The sequence below is a fragment of the Hylaeus volcanicus genome, chromosome 8 (assembly GCF_026283585.1).
Source record: "Hylaeus volcanicus isolate JK05 chromosome 8, UHH_iyHylVolc1.0_haploid, whole genome shotgun sequence".
NCBI lineage: Eukaryota > Metazoa > Arthropoda > Insecta > Hymenoptera > Colletidae > Hylaeus > Hylaeus volcanicus.
The window spans coordinates 5,108,894-5,131,293 of NC_071983.1; the positions used below are offsets into that span (position 1 = coordinate 5,108,894).

The 22,400-nt window shown below is 45.1% G+C and overlaps 1 protein-coding gene across 6 annotated transcripts in view; it reads right to left on the reverse strand.

The window, feature by feature from the left end:
* The window catches only part of LOC128880950 (ras-related protein Rab-37-like), a 79,380-nt gene that overhangs the window by 22,597 nt on the left and 34,383 nt on the right, over positions 1-22,400 (reverse strand). The window contains exon 1 of one of the 6 annotated variants that reach the window (XM_054131552.1): positions 13,776-13,898. The exons of 3 other annotated variants lie outside the window; for them this stretch is intronic. The gene's annotated coding sequence lies outside the window, so the exon portion shown is untranslated. Of the gene's footprint in view, positions 1-7,303; positions 7,423-13,650; positions 13,755-13,775; positions 13,899-22,400 lie in introns of those variants that run through there. 2 more of the 6 variants (XM_054131553.1, XM_054131554.1) reach the window with 2 other exon arrangements.

Genomic DNA, 22,400 nt, shown 5'->3' on the forward strand with positions numbered 1-22,400 from the left:
GTGAGGGAAAACGTATCGGCTTGGAAAATATGCTGGTCGCAGAACAACGCGTACCTTCGTCGCATTATTTACCCAGCCGCTATAATAAAAAGTGGGTGTTGCTACAGGTGCAAATTCCACCCTCTCTCCGCCCCCTACGTTTCGAGCTGGTCTGAGATCAAAGACTCAGAAATCCTAATAATGAAAACGTAAACAATATTCATTAAGTATGCCTCTCCGTACATTCTTCTGTGCTTTTAAGGTTATCGTAATTTGTGACAATCTTTCAACCCTTCTACCTCTCTCTCGTCTTCCCCGCCTCTTTCATCCCCCTATTTTTTACGAATGACGCCCGAAGCAAATCGCCAATTCCGCGAACACCCTTCGATTAAGATTCATACGGGGACTCCAGAGAGAAAGGGTGCCCAGCCCCTCGACGAGACTCTTTGGAAAAGTAATAGAGGGATGAAAGTGGCCGATGCACGGCTCTTGGAGGAGGTTGTTGGCTCTTCGGGCGTCAACGAACGTAATTGAGGCACTTGATTCGCTGAATGAAAAGATAATTTCATGGTGCAAACCAAGGGAAAAGTTACCCAGCAGTTTCAAATAACTACGCTACCTAACCCCCAATCTGGTCTTTCGACGTTTCTTCTTTTGCTTTTGTGTTAACCCTTTGCACTCGAGGCCATTTTGTTGCAGAATGTGCTAAGAGGAATCATGTTGTATTAAATAATGTAGCATAAAAAGACGTGCAATCTATCGTAATGCTGCTTTGATTTATTTGTTCGTGCTACTTGAATGGAAACCTCCACGGGAGTGTACGCCTTTGAAAATGTTGTACTCCAAGGAATTTATCTTATCTGATCTCTACCAAAGTTCTCTGGACTTCCAACGTCCCCTCAGAGGGGACATTCGAGTGCAAAGGATTAATAGTAATTCGTGGGTGAGTTAAAAATCTCCCTTCAAGTTTAACAAATTTTCGTGTTTTTCGTTGCCAGCACTTTTGATGTATATTCAAGAAGAGCCGCCGAGATCTAGAAAGTTAATTTGAATCACATATTTCAGACTACGCGCAGAGGATGCAACCTACGAGCACCGAGCTACGTATATAAGATTTATTCGTTGAAAAAGCTTCCGTTCTCGAGCATTTATCAAAAGATTCGCTGCATATGTATCACCCATAGCGGGGCTTGTTAAACGGCGTGTCGTGTGCCCTCTGGAGATCTCGTTACAATTCTTTGCGTAAAATATATTTTTCATTATTTCCAACCATCGATAGTGACGGAATTATCAGGAAAAAATGCTCTTTTGGTGCGTTGCTTTACAATTCAATTTCTCATCTTTTCCTTGCCGCATTCCTCTTGAACAGTCGTTGGAACGAAAACACATCCAGTTCATTCTCTCCTCGCGTTGAATGATACAATCCGTCTGTTTCGATTAACTCGAATTAAATGTTCGCGTTTCCCTTTCTGAGCTCTTTTGAAGCACATTTCAAAAAGGAACAAGAGCCACGAAAGTTAATTTAAATTACATGTGCATTTCGAATTCTGCGCAACTACGAGTACCGAGCATCACGTACCGTATTTATCCTCTGCAAAAGTTTGTCTTCCACCAGTATTTCGAACGATAGACATGTAATAAAACCAACGTACAAGGATTCGTGTAAAAAATGTTGCCAATCGTTAATTTGTCTCGCAAAAAATTGCAGCGTTAGCGATACCAAGAGAATATTCGCTAAACGAAGAAATTCTCCATGAAATATTTCTTGCTACGTTTCTTTCGAACAATCGTCGGAGTCGTTGGAACGGAAACCCATCGAGTTTGCTCTTTCCCCCTTTTTTTTCTCTTTGCGCGCCTTGACTGGTTGGAGTAATCCGCGTAATCGCGACGGGAAACGGAGCGAATAACGCTGAACATTAAACGTGTTTATACGTCGACGTGAAAACGATGCAGGCTGGATATAAGCGTTCGCGCGGAGCACACACGTACGCATCGCCGCGTTTCCCTTGTATTTACATCTGCTTTCATCGACACCCGTAGTATCGAATCGCCTGGCTCCTATTCACTTTGTAGCGAGGCACTTGACGCACATTTCACATTTCCTCGTTTCTACGAGCGCTCTGAACGGTATTTCAGCCACGCTAAAAATAAAATCGCGAAATCGTTTCACACTCGTACAGAGTAATTCCAAATTTATTTTGTATAGGACAATGCAGATCGATACGAGGAATTATTTATACGGAATATTAGGTTATCGGTGTTATTTTTGGAGAGCAAAGGACGATGTCGCAGTACCATTCGGCGATCGTTCGAGTATCAGTTATGTAAAAGGTTGCAGCACTTTACCCGCCCGAATTTCACAACTTTCTCGTCGCGCTTTACGCAATACTCGTCGGAACGTTACGCATTCGACGGCACATATATGGTGGTGGCTAGAAACGAAACGTGGATTTTCATTCATGTTCGCGCGAAATATTGATAAAAGAGCTCGTGACTGGCATCAGGGATAATCCGTGTTCGGTTTCGCTCATCGACGTTATTCTCTATCAATATCGGAGGTAACTATTTACCTGATGCCAGAAATCCCTGGAATTACTTTCACCGACCAAAATATGGAAAAAGCCCGGATTAAATCAGAGAAAAATCAAGGAAATTGTCGCCAAATATATTATCGTTGATTCGTAATAAACGATACTCCACGGTGCTCGATGTTCATTTGCGGAGAGTTCGCTCGACTTCGAAACAACCGTGTTCGAGTATGAAACTTCAAAAAGCTCGTGACCGAGAAAATGAAGGAGAAGAACGCGCAAAGCCAATATGATACTCGGCTCGTATGCAATTGACGATGGGAAGGGCAGTGGCACATGACGACTTTATGGCACATTTCCGCGCTAAAATAGCAGCCAAGCGACTATTTCTGGCACGGAAAGTCAATATAAAGCACGTGCACGATACAACGTGATACTGGCCGACAGGCGGTGCAGGTGACAGTGAGAAATATTAATTATATCGAACGTCGTTTTAGTTCCACGCTCCTACATGCTGACTCCCGGTTCCAGCCTAGTGCGAAAAGGACTTCTCTTAATAATATCCACGCCAAGAAATCTCGATTTTACTTAGTTTTTAGACCGACCAACTCCAACTAGAATTTCAGTTATTTTATACTGGACAACAATAATGAAATGTTTGAAAATCACTGATCTATAATTTCATCGAGGCTGGTTGCTTTCGCGCAGCCCGGTACGTGGCGTCGACGAATTAAAATCACCGAGGCGTAGCTATCGCGTCGGGATTCGCGAGGATACGCGATACGCCGAGTCGCTTTACGCTCGTTTCACTTTCTCCTTGCGTCCCAGGTTCCCTTCTGCGGCTGCACGCTGAATTTTAAACAACCACGTCGAGAGGAATTCGCGATAATCCAAGGAGAACTCCTCGAGATGAATGGACTGATCCGTGGAAATTGTTTTATTCGTCCCCGTGCAATTTTCATAGAATTTTTCTAAGCGTATAGAAACACTCGTCAAGTATTCGAAGTAACGCACAGACACGAGTACCAGCAAACGGTACATCGACGCGGTTAACGCACGGCGACGCTTTCCGCGCGGACGATATGCGGGTTTATTTATTAGCCAATCGATTCACGATCCCAGGATTCCCACTTTGAAGTAAACGAAACACGATTACAATAAAAGGAGTGTGCACGAATATTTTTTGAAGCTGGTTTCTGTTTGTAAAGGGAAGCGAAAAATGAATTCGATCCTCGTATTTAATTTATTATTTTGACGAAGGGTATTTAAATTGTTATGCCACGTTGTAACGTGTAAAATGTAATTGCGCTACCGCGTGGTGTACTAGGGGAAGCAATCGCCAAAGCATTCGGAAGACTAAATTAAATTTGCAACGACCACGCGCACGCTGATAAACCCAAAATGGCCGAGGCAGAAGCCACAAAGAACGCACGGTTCCGACAATGCCACGCAACGGGCATTAACGTCAGCAGGTCGGCTACGATCCTTTTTTAAATAGAGACTTTTTAAACTTAATCCGTCTGTCCGGTGCAGCGGAGCTCAACGTATGAAAAGGTTAATTAGCCGGGGCGGGTTTTCACGCAAAAATGGAAGCCCGCGTACAAAGCAGATAAAAATGAATTAACATCCGCCTTCGGCGGTAAATTTCGATCGGGAGAAAAATTCGCTCGGGCATGGTAATTTCACGTGAAAATTCATGGCCAACGTGGACCAGAAATGGCAGCTCGAATCGTAACCCTTTAGGTTCATTACGCGGCTAAGAATTTGTCGTCGAAAATTGAATTAAATTTCCTGGAGGATTCGAGGTGTTCGCCCCGTTCGTTCTTTTTTTTTTTTGCTTTGTTTATCATCCTGATACAAATTGAATTCGTTATTTCCAAATGTTCCTTCTGGCTGCTTGAATTATTTACTAATTGCAAGCAATTTGTTTCAGGTACGAAGCGTCTCGTTTTCAACTTTGGAATCCAAGTAATGAACCCTCCAGAGCATGAAATTCCATCACTGCGCTATCCTACCTCCCTGCAGATCTCGGTAAGCTCGATCCTTTTCAGCTTTTCCACCCACGCGCCGAACTAATTCGATTCGGTGTACTTTGCAACATTCTATAGATGTTTCCACGTTTCTCAGAATTTCATTAGGAATATTGTAATTCGTACTCCCAAAGATTGTTCTACGTCCCGGACAAAGCTTCCGCGGGAAGATTGGAGGGAAACTTGACAGGGAGCTTTTAAAAGGACACGAATATCGGAGACGTCTTAATAGGTCCTTCGAAATGAAAAGCCTCGGTAAACCCAATCCAGTTACTTAAGGGGGTGGTTTCGGGTAAAAGGCATTTATTCAGAGCGCGCAATCTTGCCGACGGGGTATAGTCATTGTTGTTTCACTCCCAGCGGAGCGTCCGAATTCACCGCGGGAATTTAGGTCGTGTCTCGGTTTCCATATCATTGAAATCTGATAAGACGGGAATACGAGGCCGTCGCGTCGAGGGAGTTCCTTTCACGCGGTTAATTCAAGCCGATTGGAACGAGCTCCGAACATTTTCGAACCACTCCCCGACGGTGAAATTTCCGAACCGTGACTCATCGGACGCTGGACAATTAAATCGCGAAGAGTTATTTAGGAACTCCGTTTCCACCTTAGTTTTCGCCTTCCCTTAGAAAACTTAAAACGCAATTCCCAGAATCTGATCGATCTATTTTCCCCGCGAAAGAACGCGCACGATGTCGTTTGTTCAACCCAAAGTCGACGACCCCGTTTTCGTGGCGCCTGGACTCCCAAATTCTATAGTCGATATCATCCCGACCGAGCTCAAGACTAGAACGCGACAAAAGTGGTCGCCAACGTGTCTAGCGATTCGCGTGGCTAACCTAACTCGAGCAATAAATTTGAGTTTGGCAGTGGGTCGATTCAGCTCCACGTTCGCCATTCCAATTTGTTTTTAAGCTCCGTTAGGAGAATAAACCTTCCCTAAAGGATCGCATCGCGATTCTAAGGCGGTTTTCAACGAGGATGCTAGTCGAGAAATGGACGCCCGTAGACGCAGAAATATCCCCGTTGCAGAGCTCTGACACGCGATGGACGCAGTCAACAAGGTCGACAACCCTGCACCCCTTGCTCACCCTTAGACTAACGCGCGGAAGCGAGATCGGAGCTCTTTCATCTTGGGGATGAAAAAGGACCGTACGGAAGTCGCCGCCCTCCGACCACTCGCGATCACTCCGACGCTGATCGCGTTCGATACGCGGAACGGGGATAAATCGATGATCGAATCGCTTGCGGGTATGCGATTTTTTTTCTCGGCAGGCTTGGCGCTCGAAGGGTGGCATAAATCGTCGTCGCGTAGAATGGGGGCTGATAAGTTTTTGTTCCGAGCATCGAGGTTTTTGTAATGGACGGTTAGGTGACGCATCCTTCCTCGAGGAAGGGAAACCAGGTGCTTTTTGAAAAGAAGTTTGTCAAAAATGAACGAAGTTGACGGAATTGAACAAGGACGAAGCCGATAAGTGAATGCAAAGCTTCTTTTAAAGCTTCAAACCGATTATAGTCCATAAGGAATTTTATGTCCATGCATTAAGTGGGGAACAATTTCCGCAAACGAATAGAATTAACGAAACGCTGGAATGATTTAAAGTTTGTCAACTGTCGAGTCTGCGAGTAAAAGCACTAGAGATGGGTGAATCCGCGTTTACGTTCCGAGTTTATCCCACATTTCTGCGTAAACTCTCCATACAACGTGTTTGCGACTGTTACATTAACTTTGGCGAGCGTAACGAGATTGCTTTTTGGGGAAACTGCGTCAAAAGTAATCGCTTAACTCTGGAATTGATTAAATATTGTACGCGCGCTGATAACAAACGGGGCACAGTATCCACTTATGCTTCGAGCAAATCGAGCAAAGCGTCGAGTAATTTTCTCCAAATTTTTTGCAAATCCAAAATCGGTCAACTACGACAACGTTTGGTACGGTTACTTTAAATTCGTTCCAAATCGCCAACGTTTTTCCAGCGTTTTTTTCGCGCGAGGTATATTCAAACGATATTGTATCGTATTTTCCGATACCTTTCGCCTCGTTTCAGCTACCACTGGATATTCGTGCTCCCCTCGCGTTCAAATACGGTTTTACGCCGGACGACCGTATAAAATTAAATGTGCATATTTAATGTATCGCATAAATACATACGTGAAAACAATCGCGCGCTGGGCTGCACGCGTCGCGAAACGAATTTCCGCCGTTTCAAACCAGAGCTCTGTTTGAGCCGCGCAAACAGGAGAACGTATGCGTCGATAAATGAAGCGTGCGTGTCCCTAACAAAATACTAAAATTTGTTGAGTGTTGCGACGCGATTAGAGGGGATAGAAACCGCGTTGGACGTTTAGCAAAGCGTTATCGTTTCAAACGTTTACAGAACGTCCAACCGAAGGGAAATTTATACGGCGAATTTTAGTAGCGTTTGTTTGGGATTCGCGTGGAAATCTTAAATCACTCGTCGTGTTCGAGACGAGCATTTTAATTTTCCTTTCTGGTCGATGCAGATCGCTTTCGAAGCCTTTAATGAAAGTTGTTTTATCGTCAAAGCAACCCACGCGCGTAAACGTCAGCAGCTGTGGTGCTCGGAGTTATTTCCTTCGGTTCAGGAGGAACTAGCCCAACCCTGCGAACTTCCTCAAATTTTGCCAGAAGTTTCCGCGGCGTACAAGTGGTCACAGCCAAACTAACTTCTCATAGTTCGACGATATTCCGAGGATATAACAAAACGCGATATTACTTTGGTTTCGTCGAGGAAAAAAATTCTTACTCGTTATTCATCCTCTTCCGGTAAAGTGCAGCTTCCCATAAAGAAGTAACGACAAGGACTTAAATCGTGGTTAAGCGTCACCTTAATCTCCAGCCGAGGACGGTTTTCCTGGGAAAAAGCTCGTGCTTCGCGGCAAAGTTTTCCGTCAGTTTGTCACCAGCTCCACACTAGCACTGTGAAAACGTGTCCGACAAGCGATTCTCGCGTGATACGGGACATTTTCTCTCATTCAGCTCAGCGAAATACAAAAGGAGGATGCAGATATATCCGCTGACGTTCGACTGTGACCTAGAGCTAGTCTTGATAGTATGGGTGCATAAAGCTTCGTACACAATAGGATATACCGCTCAGAACTTATCAAAATTGAAAGATTATAACTTTGCAGACAAGTTTCTGTTCGCACATGTTTCGTCTCTACTTTTAGCCATCTCAATGAGCAAAGCAATTCTTCTATTCCTAATCTTCTATTCAAAATTCATGTCTACTCTAGAATTTAGCGCATCTCCGCCGAGACATCTTCCTTTCGTTCTGCGTATGTAAGACTCTCCAAAGGCTCCTCTAAATACGAACTCCCGTTTCGTGTCTGTCCTTCTTTGTCATTCCTTTGAAACTACTTTGGCAACAAAATTGTCAGAGTTCGTCGCAAAATTTTCGCAAAAGAGAACAGTTTTCAGTTCACGGCTCGTCGTTCATTCGGCGTGAACGATGCTTTACGCGACAGCGAACCGAGCAGCAGGAAGTCCTTGCGATAAGAGGTCCCGAGGCGACTCCTTTTCCGTGTTCCGCTCCGATTTCGTGGCCCGGATACGCCGAGCTAAAAATGCAGGTTGCCGCGTAAAAGAGGATACCCGCTATCGGCCCTGTTAATTAAAGGCCGATTAAGGGCGGCGCCTTGACACCGCAGTTCAGAAACCGCCTCGACGCGTAAGGGCGTGATTAACTTTGCATAAATTAATTCCCGGCTGTGGGTGCCTTAATTAGACGCGTTGCGCAGTGTCGCGATCCAACCTTTCCAATGAGAAAACATGTATCTCTCTTCGAAGGTGTAGACATCATCCAGAACAATCAGGAGCAATTTCGCTCTGATAAACTATTTCCAAACCGAATTATATTGGAACGATAAACGAATCGATCGTAGGGTGGAATAATTTATAAATCTGGCCGAAGATAAACTCTTTTATAATAGAAGTTTCAATTATCCTTTAAGTGATTTCAAATCGTTTTAACGCTTGTCTTTTTTAAGAAAAGAAAAAAAGAAGTGTAATTTTTATTTAGTTAACAACCTGACGGATAAACGGTCCCAGCGGAGTTACAATGATTAAAGAAAAACCGTAAACAAAATGACTTTCGACGCGCAGAAGCAGCAGCCAGAAGCGCGACGATAATTATTTCAGCTAATTACTGGGAAATTAAGCTCGTTACAGGCGCCCGTGTTACGCGGAGCACATCGTTAAACGTGCACATCGAAATCGGTGAAAACACGCGAACTCTGTAACTCGATGATTTCCGTGAAAGTGTCCAACCGTATACCAGTCGATGCGCGCATCGAGTATATTCGCGGCAGTGACACGATTCGCTTTATTAATCGTCTTAGCGAGCAATATTTAATTGCCCGCCCAGCGACGAGTAGCGACGTTCCAGTAGTCTGAAAGCCACTTTCTAATCCAGGATTTATGTCGCTGCCCCGAAGAGCGATGTTAATTAACCGTCCCGCTTCGAATTAATTTGCCTGTATTAGGAATCGAGCGTAATCTCGGTAACGTTTCTATTTAGGTGACACTTACGTCGCTCCTCTGGTAGCATCGAAATCGAGATCGACGCGGGTCGGATATAAAAGAAAATATTACAACCGAAGAAATTGTTGGGAAATGTCGAGTTTGGGAAACCTTTACCTTGGAGAAGATTTCGAGCAGCCCCAGGCCTGATCGATACCAAGGGCTAATCACAAACGTGGTGCGCGTAAATCCACAGCGAAGCTCGAAGAAACGATAGAACTGGACATTCCGGTAGCGAGTATCTCCCCGACCGACACGATCTCAATTACATCCGAAGCGGTAATCCTGGCTCTCTCGAGCGGCTCTCAATAAGCAACCTTCCTCGTTTGAAGCCTCGCAACGGTCTATCCGGTCACGCGGGCCAGATCTATTCCGCCTAACTAATTAAGTCGCTAATGAAATGGTAATTGCTCGAAAGTGCAGTCGGTCTGCCGGCCACGGCCATTCTCGACGGCTCGCTGTCCCCGCCTCGTTTTGTCAATCGTCCGAGTTAATTAATTACAGACCGATTCGCTGATTGGCACCCGCGACACAATGGAGCACCGATTACAGAAGCGTCGTTTTATCAAACATCGACTCGACTTGTCGAACGTTACGAGGTTTCGCGTTGCGGATCGCGAGTCGTGCGAATTTTCGTATAACGTTACACGTATTTAAACGCTGCTCGATGTTTTCTTGTTGCCTCGCTGAGGTTGCTTCGCGAATCTATACACGCAGAATAGAGTGTTAACAAACTGACGCGGCACTTTGAACCCTTATCAACGCTCTTTGCACAAAGCGATGCTGTTAGAAGTAGGTACACCGAAAGCACACTTCGGAGAACTGATAGCTCGCTCGAAACTCTCCCTGAAGTTGATCCGACTTCGTCCTAATATCGGAGATCGATCAAACTATTAAACGCGTCACGTCTAACGCAGAATCTCGTTGAATATGTCTCGCCGAATAATTTAACCAAGAAGTTTTGAATTCGACTGTAAAGTCCAACATTTGTTGAAAGCTCCAAAGATCACTCGAAGGAATGAAATATCGAATAGCGTTTGCAGAGACCGACAAATGTCAGTCGCAATCACGTCTCGCGTCTTTTCAACGTCGACTCGCCGATGTCTGTTTGTATAATTATCATCGATCGTTCGAAGATCGACAGAGGTCGCGTGTCCAAGTGTCTGGCTAATTAGTAATTTACGAGCGAACCGATTCGTCGACTAACCTGACCCCGATGGAGCGATTGGATAATCGATACGACCTGTCTGTGAACTGGAAAGAATTGGGTCCGGGTTGCACTCGTGACTGAGGACAGCCGTGTGCACACGAGTGCATCAAGGGGTTGCTCGGCGTCAACCCTTTTGGCGGTACCTGTGCCGAGGCAAATTCGCGGCCAATTTCACGCTGAACGCCGCGCCGATTCTGGGAAAGTTTCGAGGAAAGTTCCAACGCCGATGCGGTATCGCTATCGTTCCCGGGGGTAACGATACCGAGCTGTGACACGAAACGTTTGGCAAAAAATAGCTTGGAAAACTTGGAAAACTTGGCGATATTTCTCGAAAGTTTGCACACCGCGACGCCAAGTTTGTTGGATGTATTACGTGCACCGCATAAGCATTTCAAAGCGGCGAGTGTTGAGCGTTGGTTTAGGTTCAGCTTATGTGCTTACACCACATGTATAACAGGCCATTAATCTCTTTAGGGACATCAGTGCGTACGGACGCGTTTAGTTTTCGAGTTATTTTAATCATTGCAACACGGGAGCTATACCTACATCTCAACGCGTGTAAAAGTACCGATGCTGTAAAATCTCTCCCAACGAGAGTGAGTCGTAATTGGTATATAAATCATAGCAGTCGGGACGTTCCTTAAGCGGTGCTCGAGAAGGCGTCGTCTTTCAATTAAGATAAAGGTACGCTGCGCGCATCGTATAAACATCTCGCGGGACAAAATGTTCAGCTGTGTTTTTCTTCCACGCCGCTTTATTTCCAGCGCTTGGCAATTCGGTCGCGTGAATTATTCGTCAGGTGAAAAAGTTGAGGCAGAATAACGCCGGTGTTTTGTGGAGTCGCGTAGATTAATTATTTTCTTTCCGTTGTCTCCGTTACGACCGATCCCTGTGTTTTCCCGTCGAATAAAAAATATTCGTATCTCTTTGCTTGCTTTCTTTCTCGGATCCATATAAAGGTGTTTGCTTCGACTATCTCTTAAGGCTCCGAGGCTCATAACTATCCAATCGTTACTTTTGCTAACTCGTTTCTCTGTGAAAGCGCGAGTAGCGATCGCATGCTCTGCATCTTGCGATCTCTTCGGTTGGCGATCCAGGAAACTCGAGCGATCCTCGCGGTACCGCGGACCATCAGCAATAAATCGCGAGACGCGATTTATCGACGATGAATTACAATCGCTGAACGTTGAAGCAGCAGTTTACATGATGCACGAAGAGCTTAGGGAACCGATGGCGATCGAGATAAAGATTAATCACCTCGAGGAAGTCGCTCGTTGAACGTTATCGTGAACGCCTGAGCCATCGGAAACAGGCCACCGATCGGGGTAATAATTAATCGCCGATGCTGCCTGGTCTTGCGATCCTCGATCCTCGACCGCTATCCCACCCAAGTTAACCGGAGTCACTCACGATCCCATTTCTCCGCGAAACGAGAAGATCGAACGCTGATAAGCTACCGAACAGATTTCCAAGATTAGGAGCTCGACGTTCGGCCGCGCGAAAACATCTTCGAGTCGTTGAAGCGACTTTAATCGACGGAAAAGAACGATTCGTAGTCGTCAGCGATATTATACTCGAGTATCCGTCGCGTAAAGTTTCCACATGGTGGGAAACATTCGAGGAAAATGTTTCCACCGAGACGAAAACACGGATGTTTTTCTGATCGAGCCGATAAAGAAGGGGAAAATGTTGCGAAGGGACAACGGATAAGCGTTTTATGGCAAGCCGAAACTCGGTCCACGTAGAAGACCTAACTTCATGGTTTCGATAGGAAAAATTCACCGTGGTCGAGGAAAACCTCGTCCTGCGACGTGGTGTGCGAAAAATGAAACTTACGGTAGAATATTTCTAGGCGTTCGGTTCGAACGATAACTGTGTAGGTTGTTCCGAGAGATCCGGAAATTCATATTAATTTGTTTTGATAGATTCTCGAACGCTATTTCGAAGGATTTGCGAGTTTCCTTATCCATTTTCCCTTGGTTGTACCGGTAACGAGCGTCGGATGTTCGAGAAGGAACCCTCGACGGATAGGAAGCCCGATTGGCTCCTGTCCGTCGGTGTTTTTGCCGTGAAATTATTAAAGAACGCGCACTGGAGTCTGAGGGCGACGTTTTCATCGTAATTTCCCGTAATATAACGCTCTCCGGTATGAAATTGTAGGAGATCTGATGTCGAGCGCAGGCTGCGTAATGAGACGCCCAGATATTTCCCTTGATCGCGAGGTTGATACATGTTGTCGAATAACCATCGTTAAAGTTTCGCGCATCGATTATGAGACCATTCCCCGGAAGCTGCGTCGATTCACCGTGGAAATGGAGAAATGGATTTTTCCAGTCGAGTACGAGCGTTCGTGATTCGATTAATCGAGTCGTCCACTGACTTTGATCGCATTGGCGTTTGATTCGATGATCGAACTTTCGAAAGAGTCGACGACTAATGTGATTAAGAATAATTCTGTTTCCTCTTTTTACTTTATTGAATGATCCAACTTTCCAAACATTTATGAAACCACCATTTTCTAGAGAATTTTACGAACTTGGCGTATCATTTGTTAAATATGAAGTTTCGATCAAATTTGTAGGACAACAAAAATATGTTTCTACGAACTTTTCGTGCTCCCTGTATGCCTCCTATTTGCAAATTTCGCAAAGCTACCATCATGCGATTCGAATCTCCACAATGCCTTTCCAGCGAGCCACATCAAAAGCGAAACAACATCGAAAGCGAATGTTTATAAAATAAACTGGAAACCGCTGCTTTGGAAAACTTTCGAAACTAAATCAGATTGCGTCGCGCCGCGCAAACATACAAAAGCGATTCAGTGAAAAACCGTTTGTTATCTGAATCCTCTTTTTCGTAACTGTAACTTTCCTGAGAATGATATGGATAATACGCTCGTTCGATAAGAATTTTCTTTGAAGTCTAGAGAAAAACCTGATGCTTTAAATTTTTCACAAGATGTCCCAAAATAGAATATCGAAGAGAATTTTAATAATCTTCTCCTCGAATCGAGGTCGACGATGCGATATTAGCGAGAACGACGCGAAATATGGGAAAGCTAAAAGCACAATTAGCCAGTACGAGGAATATTATTTAGAATAATACACAAGTTAAAGCGAGCCTGGTCGAGTCCAAAATTTGTCAGGTTATTCTAAAGTACAATTACTTTCTGACAGATACGGTAGAAAAGTAGTGAAATTAAAAAACCTTTCTTCTAAAACCAGATCACGTTTTCATCGCACTTCGAAACATACATGCATCATACAAAATGTAATTAATACACCGACAAAAATATTCTCGATGATAAGAGTACCAAGAACCAAGGCTCGATACGTTTGCTATTCTAAAACAAAATCTCGTACCAGCATTTTAATTTTTCTCCGAGCTCACTCCCTCGGAAAATGAAGGAAAAATAAGGAAAAACCATCGCGATTGTACACAGAGAACGTAATCACACAGAAAAACATCGATCCATCGTGAGACTCACGGGGGAACGAGGAGAAAATCGGTGGAGTCCGCGCGGCGTACGAGCGGAGCGCGCGAGATCGGTCCGACTTGGACAGTTCGGAGAAACTGTCTGCACTGTGACGCGCTACGAGGGGTTTTCTACCCCCTAGTGCCGCCACCTGAAGCCGCAGGGGGTCCTTCGGGGAGCGTTTCCGTGTGTGGGTAGCGCACACGCTCGCAGGAGCGCGGTTCTCCCGTCTCCGGAGGCCAGGAGCCTTCAGCGTTTCCATGGCGATTGGTGCGCGCGTGCCGTTCGTCCACGCTGGTGCATGCGCACCCTCCCTTTCGCTGTGGCAACAGGTTTTGCTTCGCAGGCCCCGGAACGCAGCTCCACACCGCTGGGATTCCCAGATCCGACCGATCGATCTCGATCACGCTTTTGGCCAGGGACGCGGAGTCGGGGCTGCCCGAAATGTTATTCAAATCGCCGCTGAAAAGCCACCACGAGTACATCTTCGAGCAAGTTGCCTCGAGTTGCGAGCTGTTTAGACCCCACGCGAGGCTTGTACGAGTATATTTTGCAACCGAGAGGAAAATTTCTCGTAGGATATGTTCATTACCCTCGTGTACATTTGCTTTCTCGACCCCTGAAAATATTTCTTTATCGCGCCGATGAAAAGAGCAAACGAGGAATCCACAATGTTCCCAGACGAAAAATCGTTTTTGCAGCTCGTTGAGGACTGTGGAACGAGGTTTGTGTCTTCGGCGGGATTTAGAGGATGAGAAACGCTTTGTCGGTGGATACCAGGGAACAAGCGACGCGTTTTCGAGTGGTTTTAGTCGATCGACACTGTGTTTGTCGGCGGGTGGAGAGTGTCTGGTCGTGTTTTTGGAGCGACTTAGGCGAGGAGACTCGTGTCGTTACGGATTTGGGGGAGATGCGATATGTCGCGTCAAGAATTTTGCGCAGCGAGTGTTTTTCGAGGACGGGAGAGGTTCTTCTACAATTATCCAGTTATTTACACTGTTTCGCAAAGAGATTCGTGGTTTCACGGGGATTTATTCGCGGATTACGACGTCACTTATTCGGAAATTGGTGAGATGCGTCAGGAAACGGTGGACTATCGTGTCATCGAAGAGACGTGACTTTATCCGTGGATCTTAGGAAGCACACGGTCTAGTTCAGATGGTTCTGTCGATTGGGATTAGTGCCATAGCTGGTCGGCAGGAAAGACTTTGTTAAGTCTTCCGGGAGATTTCGTTAAGGAGCTTTACGTTGCAACAGATTTCTCGATATGTGTAACTTGCGTCGACAAGGCGTGATTTTTTGGTCCTGTCTCTAACGAAAATACCGGTTGAGAAGACTCGCTTATCAGTTTTTTAGAAATCGTCGTCGTAAATTTCCTTTGAGGAGTGTTCGAGAAGATTTGACGGAGCTATAGTTGACCGTGGATTTTAGGGATTTCAAAGGATTTGTTAGATACGTCTGTGAATTGCTCTGTAGCTGGTCAGCCGACATGGAACCATTTCGAGTCCATCCTTCGGGAAGATTCGGAAGGAGACGTTCCATGACGTACATCCATGGATTTTGAGAATGTGTGAAATTTCTCAAGTGACTTTACTCGATATGAAATTGTGCAGCGAACCGCCGATCGTGTTTTTCTTAATAGTTGTTGTTCTCCATTAATCTATAATATTGTAGTAAAGCGATGGATCCTCCGTGCCCTTATTTTTCATTTAGACTTCAACAACATTCGTTACTTGCCAATAATTTTTCAAACATTGTACCTGCACGCGCGAAAAAAGTATGCTGTCCATCTTGACACGCGTCCATAAATGTTACTTGTTGAGCTACATCCGAGGAGGCGTCTCGACGATTGTGTCTCCAGGTAATAACGGGGTCAAGAAGTTCTCGGGATCAGCCTTCGCGCTCGAAGAACGTGCCCGTGCTTTTCGATAGTCGAGAGAAGTCGAAGGAGGCGATTCCTGGCCTCGTGACTTATCGCGGCGCGGATCGGTGCGACTTCGACCTCGTTATCACGGCGGCCGAGTTCATCTTCGTGCACGCGCCTCGATCCGCCCGATCGTTAAGAATAGACGTTACGTAAGAACGTTGCAGTCGACCGCGATGCAGAACGTCCTAAAAGACGTAGCCAGAATTGCAACCAGATGTTCGACAACAGTACATTTTAACGATTCAAACAAGATCCCTGGAGCCTGGGCTTGTATAAACGTCGCTCTTTGTCAGGCATGGGCCAACGGAGGCCACAGACATAACAATTTATCGTAGTCATTTGTGCGTACGGTCATTCGTACAACCACTCGTTGGTTAATTTTTATTGCCGGATAGGAGTACTACCTTCCTGAACTAGATAGCCGTATCGTCTGGTCTCATCTTCGCGATTCACTCCTCCACTCTCGAGCAACAACCTCGGAGGTCTTATTAAGCTTGCTGAGCTACATTTATTAGAGCGATATCGACGGTTTCGCGGTACAGAAGTTTAGGTATGTCTGTGAAATAACGCATCGGAAGTTTCGTATGGAACAGAGCTTGGAACGCTCGATTGTTTCTCAACTTTGGGCCGCATAGACTAAGCTGCTTAATAAAGATCAGAGTATTTCGCAAATTGTTGTTATTAATCCTCCAGAACCAGATAGTTCCCAACACAATGAAATGCTTCGCCAAAAACGGAATACCTAATTGCCTAATTAATTAATCCACATATATTTTTACTTTATAATGGCACGAGTTAGTTATTCGAACCGAGAAGCGTAACGCTCGCAGCCACGATTCATTAATGAAAACTAACCAAAGTAAATACGTCACGTTGAATTAAATATTCATACGCGCGAGATGAAGAGCTTAAGAGTTTACGTTCTCGCGATTTATGAAATTGTTACTGTAATCTGAAACAGTATCGCAATTAAATTCGTGCGTTTCGTACCACGGTAAATCGCGCAGCATTTCATAACAGTATTTCCCCGAGAGCCTTTAATAAACCTGTGACTTTAACTTCCCGTTGCATTATTTTGTACTAGTCGCGCAAAGCTGCATTTGGTTCTTATAAAAATTGTAAATACGTTCGATCGGAGCTTAAAGGCGAGCTTGCAAACAAGTGAATCGATAACGGGGCTATAAGAACGCCGTGACAAACGACAACCCGATAGAAGAGGAATCTGCTTCTGTTCGACATCCGTTCCGCAAATTGACAAATGGCCCGCGGCTGCTATGGAAATCCCGAGGATCTGGCACTATTTTATATCTTCTCGAATACTTCCCAGAAGTCTCCGTAGAAATCTGTTGCGGTTTATTAATCGCACGCGGACGCAAGAATTCCAGCGGAAGTTTCGCAGCAGCCGCTGGAAAAATGGTCGTCTCGTAACAATTTCTGGAATTCACGAGCCGCGACTTTCCGAAATTTTCCAGAAACACGCGGTACCCACGGTGAAATAATTCACTCGCGCGTTTTGCATACCTCGGGCTTCTCGTTGGCGTTTTATGCATGCGCCGTGCACGCGACTCGAAGCTCCGTCTGCAATTAATACGTAGCTGTTGGCCGCTATTCAGAAACCGGCGCGCATAAATTAGCGAGCATTCGTCGACAGTTTTTGTCATCTTCCTCGACTGTTGCTCGAAAGCTGGCCGTCCGAACGCGAGTACATTTGCGAGCTCGTAACGCCAGAGAGATTTTGCGTACTCTTAATTGGGTCGCACGTTCTGAGAATTAACGGGATATTCTAGTCGTTTACGGTATCCGAGGGAAACAAAGATTTCTCGTCCAGTCTCTGGAAAGGAAATCGTTCGAAAACAATCGAAAATGGTCCCTGGGAATCCTAATATTTGCGAAGCCCGGGAGGAGTATTGTTTTGCGTCGTCCAGGCGTTGAAATCTCTTATTGTGGTCAAATTTCGCGGTGCACGGTATCGCTCAAAAGTCTCGGGGATCTCTAGATAGTAAGCAAACTTTGACGAGTTTCTCGTTCGCCATCGCTCACCAAAATTGATGTTACACGGATGAGAATATTGTGCCACGCAGAGGTTCATTTAATCAAAAAGTTTGAGGCGAAGATGAGGCTACGTTGCGAGACCAAGGATTCGCTTCCTTGGAACTTTTATTATTAAAACTTCTTTTCCTATCCAGCGACTTTTGCGAGATACGTAAATGAATACTTAATGGGGAAACGATGCTGAGACCGGAGACTTCGATTAAACAGCGATGAACAATTAATCGGAAGAGGTCTTCGGAGAAGGTTCACGGATGCACGCGCATGAAACCGTGCATCTGGGTCTTCTGCTTATGGATAATATTTAAATTATTAGACGATCATGACATTTTGCAACTTATGAATATTCCACGACGTTGTCGATGTCCCGATTTGATTCGAGGGCTTCCTGTATCCATTATTCAGACGCATCCGCAAGATACCGAGATCGAATAATTCAAGGCGCGCGGGAAACTGACCGCAGAGCGATTTGGGATCGTTCGAACCACGAATGACGAGGGCTCGTTAACACTTGAATGGCGTTCCGAGGCTTTTCCGCTAAAACGTGCACTTGAGTGATTATTGCAGGTTTCGTATTTAAGAATCGCGCGGTGATTTTTAAACACTCGAGCGCTACTCGGTTAAATATCGATCGTCGATCAAGTCTGTTCCTTTCGTCCGGTGATACCGAGTAACCAGTTTCAATCTCCGAATGCAAATTGTTCCGAAAGCCAGGTTTTCGCGGAGATTGAACGCAACGTTTCTCGTCGCGCGACAGTTTAATTTCCACGACGGAGCGCGAGAACCGCATTTCGTAAATCGTTATAGGGACAAGTTATTCATCGAAGTAATTTGCCCCGTTCGAATATTCGCAGGGACGACGAACAGACGTCGAAGCAATTTCACGTAGCGGTGCAACGCCAAAGAAAAGAGACAACAAACGAATTTCAAATTCCATAGCTGCTGGCAATCTGCATCGCGCTGAAATTGTTGTCCCTTTGACACCGCGAGCGTCGAATAACGGCAAAAGGTAAACGCTCCAAGTCGAATAATGGAGAACAAAGGGAAAGCGTAATTCGGATACGCGGTGTGGCATCTCTACGCGTATCGGTACGCATGATTCAAATTTAACATATGTCAACGGATAACCTCCCCGAGCTGTTCTCCCGATTTGTTATTGTCGTCGAGTTCAGTTCCTCGAAAACCTTCAAGCAATGAAGGCGATACCGAGCGATCGAGCGTTAAATTGAAAGTCATCATAATATTATTTAATTTGTAATTTGCATTTACCGAGCGCCGAGTTCATTATTATTAGTATAATATACGTTTTTTGTTTTGTTTTTTATATCTAAACGAAGTGCTAGCGGCAACTGAAAATAAATTAGAATAATTAATTTCGAATTAATTTCAAATTTCATTATTTCCGTCCCGACGTCCGGACGTTATTGCGACGAACCAAAGCATTCAAGTGAGGGCAACGAGTTAGTTCAACTCTTAAATCAAACTGCGTTAAAAATATTTGTTTCCTGCGATCGGAACAATTCCTACGCGACGTCTGTATTGCAGGAACTTCTCGGTAATTTGGATAAGAAACGAGCTAAGAGCGGACTCTTTATTACGGTTGTCGTCGTTGTAAAAGTGAGTTCCACGTATGGCTACGTCGCAGGATACACCGTTTCCCGTTCTAAGTTCCCGCAGCGAATTCGACGACCATGCGCGTATGTACTCATTTTCCGGTTATCATATCTCGCTTATCGTTCCGTTTCGTCGGTACCCGCAGACTCTCGTCTTTCTTCTTCGTTTCCACCTACTTTGCGAGCGGTCTCTATCTTTGATCATCTCTCTCTGCCTCCCGGAACGTCTCCGCTTCCTCTTCGTTGCTCCAACGCGGTTCTTGTCTGGCTTTCGCGTTCGGTGTACGAATTATATCCGCACACAGAGAAGACAGAGTGGCCGAAGCCTGCTATCGGGCGTCCCACTGCGAGCGAGCCCCGGGGGCCGGAGTTTATTAGCTCAACCCCCGGTTAGCGATGGCTGCGACACTGCAAAGTGTCCCGGGAAAAGAACAAAACTTTTCTTTTCGAGGATACTCGTGCGACAAGGACGATAACGGCCCCGGAAAAGGAGCGAAACATTTCTTTCGAAATAGTTCTGAGCGATAAGGACAATCAAGTTGCCAAATCTCCTATGTTCCTATGTAAGCTGAACATAGAACCGAACTGAACGCTTCGAACGGAAATTTGTGAATGTTCCTCTACCGAGTGCGCCGATGCTCTCCGGGAAAGTAATGAATTACGTATAAAAGCTGCAGCTATATTTATACAGTTTCCGGAAAGGAACGAGAAGTTAATTGGTTCCCATCTAAATTGATAGTGGCTTCCGGTAGCCATGAAAAGGTGGATCTTTTAGGAACGGACTTTGAACGTTCGGTAGACACTCGGTGTGTACTGGTTTGCTTTCGGATGACATAATTAATTACAAAATGAAAGGTTGAAGTAGATGAATCGAGGCACCTGTATGCAAAGAGGAGAACTTTAAAACGAAGTACAGTCTTTGGAAGCCAAATATTTGATGGCATCAAAGAGCCCAACGTTTCTTCTCCGCCATTTATTCTCATTTTCAGGCAAAATATTCAGTTTTAAATAGAGATAAGAATCGACTTCTCTTTAAAAGAAGCAGTATACGCGAATCCCCTCGAAAGGAAAATATCATAGAAAGATCCTGCTGGACGAAATTAGCTTTATCTTTCTGAAAGGAGCCATTCTAATTCGAAAGCATCTTTCTAAAGGGTAATATAAAATTTTAACTCCTCCATACCGGAGAGGAATATCAAATACTAAATCCTCGCACCGACGAAAGTATCGCCAATTTTCCAGGAATATTCAAAATTAAATCCTGCCTTCTATACGAAAGTATTAAAATTTAAATCTTACTACCTAGATGGAAATATCTATTAAATTTTCCACGATAGAAGGAAGTGCCGGAAAGTACGGGATGTCTAGAAATAACGAAACGAAACTCTGTTAAAAACGGAGCAGAACTAGCAACGAGGAACTTGAAACGAAAATGGGACATTTATCGACGATGTATTCGGTGGTTTTCGGAGTGATATACTTTGAGAAAACGAGTACAATGAGTACTTTTTACAGAACGGACCTTATCAGTTGTTCGTTTCGCGGTCGTTTCGAGTCTCTCGCTATCGGCGGTTCGATCCTCCACCCTGAGGCGCCTCCACTCCCCCCGGAACACAAAACGCATGATACAGAAAACACGTAGGGACGCCTTCGGCCACAAGCCAGCGTCGTAGCGCACAAACGTGCTCCTCTCTGCCATTACGAGGGAGGTTCAGGGTGAGGAGAAAAAGGACAACGAGGATGAAAGAGGAAGAGCTTATTTGCACTCCGCGAGCGGTCAGATGACTCGACTCGAGACACCCTCGACCTGGTCGACAGATGTTGGACGTTCCCCTGACACAGGTCCGTCCACGGGCCTCCCATTTCGTTCTGCCGTGCTCTCTTCAAAATGGCAGAGGTTATTCCCAACTTCTTTTCGAAATCGAAGGCGTCGACGATGACAGTCCCGCGAAATGCTCACTCGACGCTTTATTCGATAATCTCGACGAAACCGTCGTGCACGGTGGCTTCGTGGGAGAATTAGCGTGTCGCGGTTGGTACACTTCCGCGCGTAGACACTTCCTCGAATTGCCACCGTAAATCCCATGCGAAAGGATTTACGTAAATCCTGCGGGGGCTGTTACATAAGCGCTTCTAGTTTCGTCGGAGCGTCGGTTATGGGAAAAATGATGTAACGTCAGAATTCGCGGGTCGTTATCCCGTATTATCCGCTGGAAAGACGGAAACGGGTCTCCTGCTCGTCGTAAAATTTCTCTGAACGACCGAGGATGCCTTTCTCCGCGACTTTCGACACGGCTAGGGGTCACCAACCCGAATCCTTCCAGAACACCCGTACTCTAGATCATAACAAAAGAATGCGCGGTGAGAATTAATCGCAGAAAGGAACGAGGTACGGGGCAGTTCAAATAACAGGTCAACGGTACACACGGTGCCTACTGTGGAAGATAGGAACAATTTTAGTTTTATTTCCTTCATTTAACACTGAAACTACCACAACCGGTCGAATGACCGTTTAAAAATTTTTTTATGTACTTATATGCTATATATCAATTATACATAAACAAATGTTTCATACATCGTTCAATTTAAATCGACGTAAAATATTTGTGTATTTAATCGAAAAAGGTTTCTCTAAGACCAGTCATTTGTCCTACGACGACAGAAATAATTACAAATGAACGTCGGTAAGTTTAGTGTTAAAGTACACATGTATTTCTTTACCCTGTTATTTTAAAACGAGTGCGTTTAGCTTCGACGAGTGGAACGTAAGTGCATTACTTGGAAACGTTACCGTGTCGAATGGGGAACGCTCGTTAATTCTGGCCTCGATAAATTCGGATTACGTTTTACTGGGAGCTGGCAGGCCGACGGCGAATTAAGGGCAACGAATGAAACGTTAAACGAACTGTCCCCGACACTGGCACGCTGTGTCATAATTACTTCAAGTTACTGTCCCGTCCGTAACCGTGTACCGTTTCGAAAAATCTAATTTCGCCGATTCGAGTTGCACGATTACGTACTGCCCACTGTCGCAAATAAATTAACGAA